Consider the following 12,173-nt stretch of genomic DNA (forward strand, 5'->3'; position numbering starts at 1 on the left):
AGACCAGTCTGGCTAATATGGGGAAACCCGTCTCTACTAAAAATACAAAAAATTAGCCGGGCTGGTGGTGGGCGCCTGCAGTCCCAGCTACTCGGGAGGCTGAGGCAGGAAAATGGCGGGAACCCGGGGGGCGGAGCCTGCAGTGAGCCGAGATCGCGCCACTGCACTCCAGCCTGGGCGACAGAGCGAGACTCCGTCTCAAAAAAAAAAAAAAAAAATTTTTGTAGCGACAGGGTCTTGCTATGTTACCCAGGCTGGTCTTGAACTCCTCGCCTCAAGTGATCCTCTTGCCTCAGCCTCCCAAAGTGCTAGGATTACAGGTATGAGCCACTGCACCTAGCCCACTTATCATTGTTTTTGTGGCGAGATATTTTCAACTTACTCTCTTAGAAATTTTGAAATATACAATAAATTATTATTAACTGTAGTCACTATGCTGTGCAATAAATCTCAAAATTGTATTCCTCCTGTTTAACTGTAACTTTGTACCCTGAGACCAACATCTTCATCTCCCCATTCTCTCCCCCACCCCCTTATTCCCCAGCCTCTGGGGAATTTTTAGTAGAGACAGGGTTTCTCCAGGTTGGTCAGGCACGTCTCGAACTCCCAACCTCAGGTGATCTGCCCACCTCAGCCTCCCAAAGTGCTGGGATTACAGGCGTGAGCCACTGTACCCGGCCAATATTGAGCATTTTTATGAACCTGTTGATCATTTGTATGTCATCTTTTGATAAATGATTTTTTTTTTTTAAGAGTCAGGGTCTCAAGCTATCAAGCTGTTGCCCAGACTGTACTGCAGTGCTGCAGTCATGGCTCACTGCAACCGCTAACTCCTGGGCTCAAGTGATCCTCCCACCTCAGCTTCCCAGGCAGCTGGGACTACAAGCATATGCCACCACACCTGGCTAATTTAAAATTTTTTTGTAGAGACAAGGTCTTTCTATGTTGTCCAGGCTTTTCACAACTCCTGGCCTCAAGCAATTCTCCTGTCTCAGCCTTCCAAAGCACTGGGATTACAGGTGTAAACCAGTGCACCTGGTGCCCTTTGCCCCCTTTTTAGTCGTGTGATCTGATTTTCCTATGAGTTGTTTGTTTTCTTTACATATTTAGAATAGGATAGTAACCCCTTATTGGATATATGGTTTGCAAATATTTTCTCTCACTCTGTTAATTGTTTTCTTCATTGTGTCCTTTCGTTTCTGATTTTGGTAATTTGTGTCCTCTCCTTTTTTCACTAGTCCAGCTAGATGTTTATTAATTTTACCTATCTTTTCAAAGAACCAGCTCATGGTTTTATTAATTACTACAATTGTTTTTCCATTTGTTTGTTTCACTGATTTTCATCATTATCTTCATCACTTCCTTTCTTCTGCTCACTTTAGGTTTAATTTACTTTTCTTTCTTTTTGTTTCTTATGGTGGAAGCTAAACCTATGATTTTAACCTTTTTTGTTTTAAGTAAAGGCATTCAAACTATTAAACTATAAATTTTCCTCTAAGAACTCCTTTAGCTGAATTTTATAAATTCTGAAACATAATTTTTGGGGTAAATGTATTTTAAAGTTACCTACCTGCATGTTATTGAATATAATATATTGTTTTCTTTTTTTTTTTTATGAAAAACATTTTTTCTAAGAGACAGCACCTCACTCTGTTGCCCAGGCTATAGTGCAGTGGCACGATCATAGCTCACTATAACCTCAAATGCCTGGGCTCAAGTGATCCTCCTGCTTCAGTTTCCTAAGTAGCTAGGATTACAGGGGCTACATGCCCAGCTAAGTAAAAAAACATTTTTTTGGTAGAGGCAGGGTCTTGCTATGTTGCCCAGGATGGTCTTGAACTCCTAGCCTCAAGCAGTTCTCCCACCTTGGCCTCCCAAAGTGCTGGGACTGCAGGTGCATGACACTATGCCTGGCTAATTAAAAAAATTTTTTTTAGAGAGGGGTTCTTACTATGTTTCTCAGGCTTGTCTTAAACTCCAGGGCTCAAGCAATCCTCCTGCCTCAGCCTCCTGAGTAGCTGGGACTACAGGTGCTCACCACCATGCTCAGCTCTAAAAACTACATTTTAAAAATAGTTCCTGCTATTCTTTGTTGTGGGTTGAATTGTGTTCCTCAAAAAGACAGGTAGAAATTATAACCTCCAGTACTTGTGAATGTGACTTTAATTAGAGTGGGGTCTTTGTAGATGTAATCAAGTAGGATGAGGTCATACTCAATTCAGGATAGACCCTCTTCAATATAATTGCTGTTATAAGAAAACAGGCTGGGTTCGGTGGCTCACACCTGTAATGCCAACACTTTGGGAGGTCAAGGCGGGCAGATCGCCAGAGGTCAGGAGTTCGAGACCAGCCTGGCCAACATGGTAAAACGCCATCTCTACTAAAAATACAAAAATTAGCTGGGCATGGTGGTGGGTGCCTGTAATCCCAGCTACCTGGGAGGCTGAGGCAGGAGAACTGCTTGAACCTGGGAGGTGGAGTTTGCAGTGAGCCGAGATCAAGTCATTGCACTTGAGCCTGGGTGACAAGAACAAAACTGTCTCAAAAGAAAGGGAACGGAAGAGAAGGGAAGGGAAGGGAAGGGGAGGGGAGGGGAGGGGAAGGGGGAAGGGGGAAGGGAAGAGGGGAAGGGGAAGGGAGGGGAGTGGGGAGAGGGGGAAGGGAGGGGAGTGGGGAGAGGGGGAAGGGAGGGGAGAGGAGGTGAAGGGGAGGAGGAGGGGGAGAGGGGGAAGGGAGGGGGTGGGGGGAGAGGGGAAACGGAGGGGGTGGGGGGAGAGGGGAAAGGGAGGGGGTGGGGGGAGGGGGGAGGTGAGGGGTGGGGAGGGAAGGGAGACGCCCAGGCCAGGTGGCTCACACCTGTAATCCCAGCACTTTGGGAGGGGTGCGGATCACTTGAGGTCAGGAGTTTGAGACCACCCTGGCCAGCATGTTGAAACCCGTCTTTACTAAAAATACCAACATTAGCTGGGCATGGTGGCACACACCTTTAATCTCAGCTACTCGGGAGGCTGAGGCAAGAGAATTGCTTGAACCTGGAAGTGGAGGTTGCAGTGAGCCAAGATTGTGCCATTGCACTCCAGCCTGGGCGACAGAGTGAGACTCAGTCTCAAAAAAAATAAAAATACAAATAAGAAAAGAGAGACAAAGACAGAAGGAAGGCAGCCCTCTGAAGATGGAGGCAGAGATTGCAGTCATTATGCCAGAAGCCAAAGAACATGAGGCCACCGGAAACTGGAAGAGGCAAGGAAGTATCCTCCCCTGCTGGGAGAGCAAGCCGTCATTACTTAATCAAATAAGGTGTATGTCTATGACCCAGTGATTCCCCTCCTGTGTACAAAAAGGCCTCATACAATTCACGAAGGGACATATATGAACATATTCACTGTAGTATTAACTTCATAACATGGCCATGCCAGTTCTTTAATCTTGGACTTAGAGCCTCAAGAACTGAGAGAAACTAAATTTCTGATGTTTTAAGCCACCCATTGGTGGTAATTTGTTATGACGGCTTTAGGAAACTAACACAATGTTATTTCTAATCCATTGTGCTTGCCTGTCACACAATTTCCCACGGTGTACATCCACCATATTTCCCCCATCTACCTTCCCCACTGTGAACATCATAAATAATACTACAGTGAACATATTCCTCCATGTTCCTTTATAAACTGTGAGAACTTTCCGTACACACAGCAGTGGAACCGTTGGGTGACAGACGTCTGTTTTATTTGCCTAAGTAATGACAGCTTGCTCTCCACAGCCCTTGCATGAGGCTTCCTGTATCTCCACATCCCTGCCAATTCTTGACATCATGCTGATTTATATATATAACCTTTGGCAGTGTAATGAGTGTAAAACGTTATCTTTTTTAAAAAATTATATTTCTGATTACTAATGATTTTAAGCACTTCCTGTGCATGCTCTGTTTTTTAATTGGCTGTTCATATTCACTCATTTCTGTATGTGGTCATTACCTTTTTCTTGTTGATTTGAAGGTATTCTTTGAAATTCTAGATATTAATCTCTTGTCAGATTTTGCCTTTGTAAATATCTTCTCTTACTCCGTTAGCTGCTTATTAACTTTGTCCATAGTGTCATTTCCTGAACAGAAATCCTTAAATTTTATATAATAACAGGCTGGGCACGGTGGCTCATGCCTGTAATCCCAGCACTTTGGGAGGCCGAGGCGGGTGGATCACTTGAGGTCAGGAGTTTGAGACCAGCCTGGCCAACATGACAAAACCCTGTCTCTACAAAAAATACAAAAATTAGCCAGGTGTGGTGACACACGCCTGTAATCCCAGCTACTCGGGAGGCTGAGAGGCATGACAATCCCTTGAACCCGGGTGGTGGAGGTTGCATTGAGCTGAGATCGTGCTACTGCACTACAGCTTGGGCGACAGAGCAAGACTTCACCCCCCGCCGCCAAAAAAAGTAATAACAGTCATAGATATTTTTCCTTATTGATTAATCCTTTTAAAATTGTATTTAAAATCTCTTTCTGGTTGTAGGTTGCAAAAATACTGACTTACATTTTTCTATTAAAATTCTAAATTAAACCTTGATAGACTGCTCTTTTTAATTAGATCTTTCATTTAGAATTTTCCTTGATACATGGCATTGGTTAGGGATACATTAGGGACATATCTAAAGCATTCCAGTTATGCAACTTTTTAATTCTGTGACCAGTGAGGAAAGGGGATTCTTTTCCCTAGATCCAATTTGAAAAATTACAGGGAAAGACTCTGACTCACTGGATTGGGGTGCATGCCCATTATTATGGCCCAATTAGCAAGATGCCTTACTAAGTGCTAGGCAGACAAAACAGTATTCACTACAGGGGTGATAAGGTCAATAAACACATTAATTAGAATTTAAAGGTAAATATTCTTAAGGATTTATGAGGTGGGACAATTGCACCCTATTGGGGGAACCAGATAATTCTTCATGACAGAAATGACATTTTCAATAGACTGCCAAGTATGGGTAAGATTTATATGCATACAAAATCCTATGTATGATGACTTCTAAATAGAGGATAAAGCATAAGTAAGAAGGCAAGGGCAAGAAATTAAGAGTATGTTTACAGTATAACCCAATGTGGCTGAACCACAGGATATAGGAAGGTTTAGTGTGTGCTGACTGTGTAAAGATATTTGTAGAAGACACAGTGATTGCTTAGTCAATGACCATGGCCCTAACCCATTATCTTGCTAATAGAACCCTGATTTGGGACAGCAATGTACTGTTCTTCTTTTTTTTTTTGAGACGGAGTCTCACTCTGTCGCTCAGGCCATAGTGCAGTGGCGCAATCTCAGCTCACTGCAACCTCTGCCTCCCAGGTTCAAGCAATTCTCCAGCCTCAGCCTCCCGAGTAACTGGGACTACAGGCACACGCCACCACGCCCATCTAATTTTTTGTATTTTTATTAGAGACGGGGTTCACCATATTGGCCAGGCTGGTCTCCAGCTCCTGACCTTGTGATCCGCCCGCCTCGGCCTCCCAAAATGCTGGGGTTACAGGTGTGAGCCACTGCGCCTGGGCATTTTTTTTTTTTTTGAGATGGAGTCTTGCTCTGTTGCGCCCAGGCTGGAGTCCAGAGGCGCCATCTCAGCTCACCGCAACAACCACCTCCCAGGTTCAAGCAATTCTCCTGTCTTAGCCTCCCTAGTAGCTGGGATTACAGGCATGCGCCACCATGCCCAGCTAATTTTTGTATTTTTAGTAGAGAGAGGGTTTCACCATGTTGGCTGCCCAGCCCAATGTACTCTTCTGTAGAGCCTAAATCTGGATTGATCTAAGTTCACTGCGGCAGTTTACTTCCCTTTGCCTGCTACTCCCCTTCCTATACTCCCTTGAACAGGGGGCAGCCACGTGACTCAGCTCTGGCCAACAGAAGGCAAGTGGAAATCTTCTGGGAACTTTTCCGTTCATCCTCTTCTGTTTAGCACTACAACAGCCATCTTCCAATGCAATAAGCAGGGACAAGAAAATTTCAGAAGCCAACCCATAATTCTGGCGTCATTAGAACCAGGTTCAGCCTCTGAACCTGTCGTATAGGCCTCAGCACTTAGAACAACTCTGTGCTTGGTTTAATGTTCTATGCTGCTGTAAGTTATTAATCATTTTTAACAAGGGGCCCTGTTTTATTATTTTGCATTGGGCCCCACAAATTGTATAGCTACTCCTGATAGGAACCACAGTGCAAATTCTGGAATCTCTTATTTCTAATCCTTTTGTTAACAGTAAATATCCTTATGGATGAAAACACTGTTGATTGGGTTTTCTGTTACTTATAGCTAAACACATTCTGTTTTGTTTTGTTTTGAGACAGAATCTTGCTCCTTGACTCAGGCTGGAGTGCAGTGGTGCGATATTGGCTCACTGCAACCTCCGTCTCCCGGGCTCAAGCAATCCTCCTGCCTCAGCCTCCCAAGTAGCTGGGACTACAGAGGTGTGCCACCACACCCGGCTAATTTTTTTATATTCTTGATAGAGATGGGGTTTGACCATGTTGCCCAGGCTGGTATTGAACTCCTGAGCTCAAGTGATCTGCCCACCTTGGCCTCCCAAAATGCTGGGATTACAGGCATGAGCCACTGCACCAGGCCCAAACACATTCTGATATGGTATTTAAACTTGAGGCAAGACTCACCTATAGTAATATTTCCTGGAGTCTCCAGGGGGAAAAAGCCTGAAATTGTGTAAAGAGCATGAATTTTGGATTTCAGAAGCTCTAAACCTCTGAAACCATTTCCTTCTTCTCTTTTTTTTTTTTTTTTTTGAGACAGTCTCGCTCTGTCGCCCAGGCTGGAGTACAGTGGCGTGATCTTGGCTCACTCTAACCTCCACCTCCTGGGTTCAAGTGATTCTCCTGCCTCAGCCTCCCAGGTAGCTGGGATTACAGGCACCCGCCACCACACCTGGCTAATTTTTGTATTTTTAGTAGCGACAGGGTTTCACCATGTTGGCCAGGCTGGTCTTGAACTCCTGACCTCAGGTGATCTGCCTACCTCGGCCTCCCAAAGTGCTGGGATTACAGGTGTGAGCCACCGCGCCCGGCCCCATTTCCTTATTCTTAAAGTGAGAATAAATAACATCTACTAGTTAGAGTTGTGGGAAGATTAGATGAGTTATAAGATTATAGTTATAAGATTAGATGAGATATAAAGCACACACTTAATATCTGACATTTAACAGATGTTTCTGTAATGTTAATTGCATTCTTTTTCATTTCCACACCTTACAATGAACCCACCTGATGAAAGGAGAGAAGCATAAAAATTCCATGCAGACGAAAGTCCTTATCTGGGCCAACTACCTTCAGATCTCAGTTGTTTAAAAAAGCCAAATCTTTAAGGAGTGGATAAATTGAATAATTAAAAGAAAAGAAGGAAATAAAATTTTCACTTATTAAGAATTACCATTTTGAGGCTGGGCGCAGTGGCTCATGCCTATAGTCCCAGCACTTTGGGAGGCCGAGGTGGGTGGATCACCTGAGGTCAGGAGTTTGAGACTAGCCTGGCCAACATGGTGAAACCCCGTCTCTACTAAAAATACAAAAAACCAATTAGCTGGGCATGGTGGTGGGCGCCTGTAATCCCAACTACTCAGGAGGCTGAGGCAGGAGAATCGCTTGAATCTGGGAGGCGGAGGAGGTTGCAGTGAGCCAAGATCGTGCCATTGCGCTCCAGCCTAGGCAACAAGAGTAAAACTTCGTCTCAAAAAAAAAAAAAAAAAAAAAGAATTGTCGTTTTGGATGGGCATGGTGGCTCATGCCTGTAATCTCAGCAGTTTGGGAGGCCAAGGCGGGTGAATCACTTGAGTCCAGGAGTTCGAGATCATCCTGGGCAACATAGTGAGAACCCATCTCTGCTAAAAATACAAAAAAATTTTAGCTGGGTGTGGTGGCACACATGTGTGATCCCAGCTACTTCGGAGGCTGAGGCACAAGAATCACTTGAGCCCAGGAGGCGGAGGTTGCAGTGAGTGGAGATCGCGCCACTGCACTCCAGCCTGGGCAATAGAGTGAGGCCCTATCTCAAAAATAAATAAATAATAAAAAACAATAAAAGAATTGCCATTTGGCTTAGGCATTAGCCAAAATGGGCTTTATGCATATTAATTGTATACTTTGTTACCAGGAATATTTTTCTGGAGACGGAATCATCATTTGTTTTGCTGAATCTCGTTTTGGGCAGTGCTCACCAGGGCAGTGTCGTCCCTGTACCTGTGGCAAGAGCTGGTGTCTTGACTGGGGGCTGCAGGATCTGCCCTTCAGGATGGCTCACTCCCATGGCCAGCAAGGAGGTGCTGGCTCCCAGCCCAGAGTTCAGGGGGCTCAGGGGCTGGGAGGAACATGGGGTTCCTCTCCATGTGGGCCTCTCCACAGACGGGATTTCTCAGGGTGCATGACTGGGTTTTAAGAGTGAGCATTCCAGGAGAATGTCAGAAAGCTGTATTGCCTTCTATTTTATTTTATTTTTTGAGACAGGGTTTCGCTTTTGTTGCCCAGGCTGGAGTGCAATGGCCAGATCTTGGCTCACTGCAAACTCGGCCTCCTGGGTTCAAGCCATTCTCCCGCCTCAGCCTCCCAAGTAGCTGGGATTACAGGTGCCTGCCACCATGCCCGGCTAATTTTTGTATTTTTAGTAGAGACGGGGTTTCACCATGTTGGCCAGGCTGGTCTTGAACTCCTGACCTCAAGTGATCCGCCTGCCTCGGCCTTCCAATGTGCTGGGATTACAGGCATGAGCCACTGCGCCCGGCCCGTATTGCCTTTTATGACCTAGCCTGAGAAGAAGACACAGCCTCACCTCTCACTGGGAGACCATTGAAGAAGAACATGCGGAACGGGTGCTGTTGTTACAGCCGTTTTTGGAAAATGCTGCTGGCCACAGAATCCTGACGGTCTGGGCCAGGAAATGAAGTGTCTGGCAGCCTATGGTGTGCTTCACGTGGAACACAGGCTGAAATGGGAAGGATCTGGGTCCTGCAGGGTGGATGTGGTGATTCAGAGGCCCTTCTACAAGTGGCGGTGGGTGGGGCACTCAGCTAGGATGGAGGCTGACTTGAGGAGGTTGGGGGCATTTTCCTCAAGCACCCTATGGTGGTATTAGTAACTCGGCCAGCTTCCAATTCTAGTCATAACATTGTGTGTCTTTGAATTCCCCTGCGATCCTCAGGGGATAAAGTATTCTTTCTGTTTCCTGTCCTTGGCTATTGTGTGATAGCAGCTGTACTGCTGATCCAGGCGCTGTCACTCCGCCCACCAGAGAAAGGTGCATTTAGGCATATGACTTAATACTTTCACAGGAGAATTCTAAAAAAATAAGAATAATGCTAACATTAACTGTTTACTCAACCAAGTGCTGAGGGCTTCCTATGCATTATCTCATTTAGTTCTCAAAAGGATTCTAAGAACCGGCACTAGTAGCATCTCTATTTCACAGTTAGAAAACTGCATTTTAGAGATGTGAAGTAATTGGCAAGGTTAGGGAGTCTCAAATCTAAGGCTGATTGCAGTGCCTCTTAGCTATATGGTAAAATCTATAATTTTATTCACTTAATGCACATTTATTAGCCCCTATCAGGAGTGAGCATTGTTCTAAGCACTAAGAATACATTTGTGAATGAAGGAGATAAAGTCTATACTGTCACAAAGCTTACAATAAAATAGCAGGTCACATGTTATGATGACATTAAATGAGAGTGATGTTTGACAATGACTTTATTTCGATAACTGAGTGACAAGAAAAAGCCAATCATGGCTAAGGCTGGGGGAAGAGCAGTTCTGGCTGGTGTTCAGATAAACTTACGTACATTTAAATTTTCAAAAGTGTATTTCAGCAGACAGTGGTTCATGAATCAGGGGGCACCAGAGTCCAAGAAGTCCAGTGCTCCACTAGGGTAATGGGCAAGAGCAAAACCTTCATAAGGTGTTCTCAGAAGCAAGACAAAGACAATATATCTGAATGGTTGCATTGGAAAGTCTCTAGTTAAAGGTGAGTTGGAAGTTTCTGATCAGTCAAGTCCCTAGTTAGGGTTGGTTGCTGGCTTCTGGGTGGTTCAGCTGAAGTGTGACCCCTTACACGGGCTTTAGTTTGCTTGCTGAGAAACCCGTGGCCCTGAAGCTGCTTCAGTCTGATGTTCTCCAAATTCAATTCTTTTAACACTAGGCACAGCAGATACAAAGGTCCAGAGGTGGGAAGGAGTTTGGGTAATGGGTCAAAGGGAGATTTGTACAAGATGTAGGGAGGGAGGGGACAGGCCTTATAAGCCAGGGTGAAGATTTGGGGGTTTAAGTTTATGGGACCCCTATAAGGTGGACCATCCATAAAGGACCAAGGGCACTTTCGAGATTTCAAGCAGGGAAATGCCCTGATCTGAATAGAAACATCACTCTGGTTGTTGTACAGAGAATGGATTGTAGGGAAATGTGTGGATGCAGGGGCACCAGCTAGGAGCTGAGAGATGGTAGCTTAGTGAAGTTGGAGAGAAAATAACAGATATGGAAAATGTGTTCATAGACAATCTATAGAGGATCCAAACTGTTGGACTTGACCATAGTTTGGATAATGGTGGTAAAGAAAGGAATCAAGGATAATACCTGGGTTTTTCACTTGAGTAACCGAGTAAATGTTGGTGTTATTTACTGAAGTAGGAAAGACAGAGGCAGGAGCAGGTTTAGAGGAAATGGAGAGGTCTGATTTTCTTGGATTTGTTTGCTTGCTCTGACGCCCAGGCTGGAGCTGCACTCCATCATAGCAAACTGCAGCCTCGAACTCCTGGGCTCAAGCAGTCCTCTTACCTCAGCCTTCTGAGTAGCTAGGACTATAGGCACATGCCACCACACCCTATTTTTGTTGTTGTTGTTGTTGTTTGTAAAGACAGGGTCTTGCTATGTTGCCCAGGCTGGTCTTGAACTCTTGACCTCAAGCGATCCCCCCTTCTTAGCCTCCCAAAGTGTTGGGATTATAAATGTGAGCCACCTCACCCAACCAAAGTTCTGTTTCAAATATGTTAATATGTTACCTGTTAGGCATCCAGATGAAAATGTCAACTTAATATGTGAATCAGAAGTCAGGACAAAGAGCAGAGCAGAGCTAGAAATACACATAAAGAGTCATTGGCACATAGATACTATTTGAAGCCATGGGAGGAGATAAGAGTAAAGTATAAAGAGAAGGAGCCCCAACAGAGTCCTGAGCACTCCAACACATAGAGGCAAGACAGAGAAGAAATAAGCAAAGAAAAGTGAAAAAGAGGGGCCGGGCGCGGTAGCTCACACCTGTAATCCCAGCACTTTGGGAGGCAGAGGCGGGCCGATCATTAGGTCAGATCGAGACCATACTGGGTAACACGGTGACACCCCATCTCTACTAAAAAATATAAAAAATTAGCTGGGCGTGGTGGCACGTGCCTGTAATCCCAGCTACTCGGGAGGCTGAGGCAGGAGAATGGCGTGAACCCGCAAGGCGGAGCTTGCAGTGAACCGAGATTGCAGCACTGCACTCCAGCCTGGGCGACAGAGCAAGACTTCGTCTCAAAAAAAAAAAAAAAAAAAAAAAAAAAATGACCGGGCGCGGTGGCTCATGCCTATAATCCCAGCACTTTGGGAGGCCAAGGCGGGCAGATCACAAGGCAGGAGATCAAGACCAGCCTGGCTAACACGGTGAAACCTTGTCTCTACTAAAAATACAAAAATTAGCCGGGCGTGGTGGCGGGCGTCTGTAGTCCCAGCTACTCAGGAGGCTGAGGCAGGAGAATGGCGTGAACCCGGGAGGCGGAGTTTGCAGTGAGCCGAGATCGCACCACTGCACTCCAGCCTGGGCGACAGAGCAAGACTCCGTCTCCAAAAAAAAAAAAACAAACAAACAAAAAGAAAATTGAAAAAGAACGGCCAGGCCAGGTGCAGTGGCTCACACCTGTAATCCTAGCACTTTGGGAGGCTGAGGCAGAAGAACTGCTTGAACCCAGAAGTTCAAGACCAGCCTGGGCAACAGTGAGAACTCATCTCTACAAAAAATTTTAAAAATTAGCCAGGCACAGTGGCGCACACTTATAGTCCCAGCTACTCAGCAGGCAGGAGGATCACTTGAGCCCAGGAATTTGAGGGTGCAGTGAGCTATGATTGCATCACTGCACTCCAGCCTAGGTGACAGAGTTAGAT

The 12,173-nt window shown here is 45.3% G+C and overlaps 1 protein-coding gene across 2 annotated transcripts in view; it reads right to left on the bottom strand.

Annotated features, from left to right (window-relative positions):
* The window catches only part of RAD52 (RAD52 homolog, DNA repair protein), an 87,451-nt gene that overhangs the window by 43,748 nt on the left and 31,530 nt on the right, over window positions 1-12,173 (bottom strand). The gene's annotated exons all lie outside the window — the stretch shown is intronic.

Source organism: Pongo abelii, chromosome 10, assembly GCF_028885655.2.
Source record: "Pongo abelii isolate AG06213 chromosome 10, NHGRI_mPonAbe1-v2.0_pri, whole genome shotgun sequence".
Lineage (NCBI taxonomy): Eukaryota > Metazoa > Chordata > Mammalia > Primates > Hominidae > Pongo > Pongo abelii.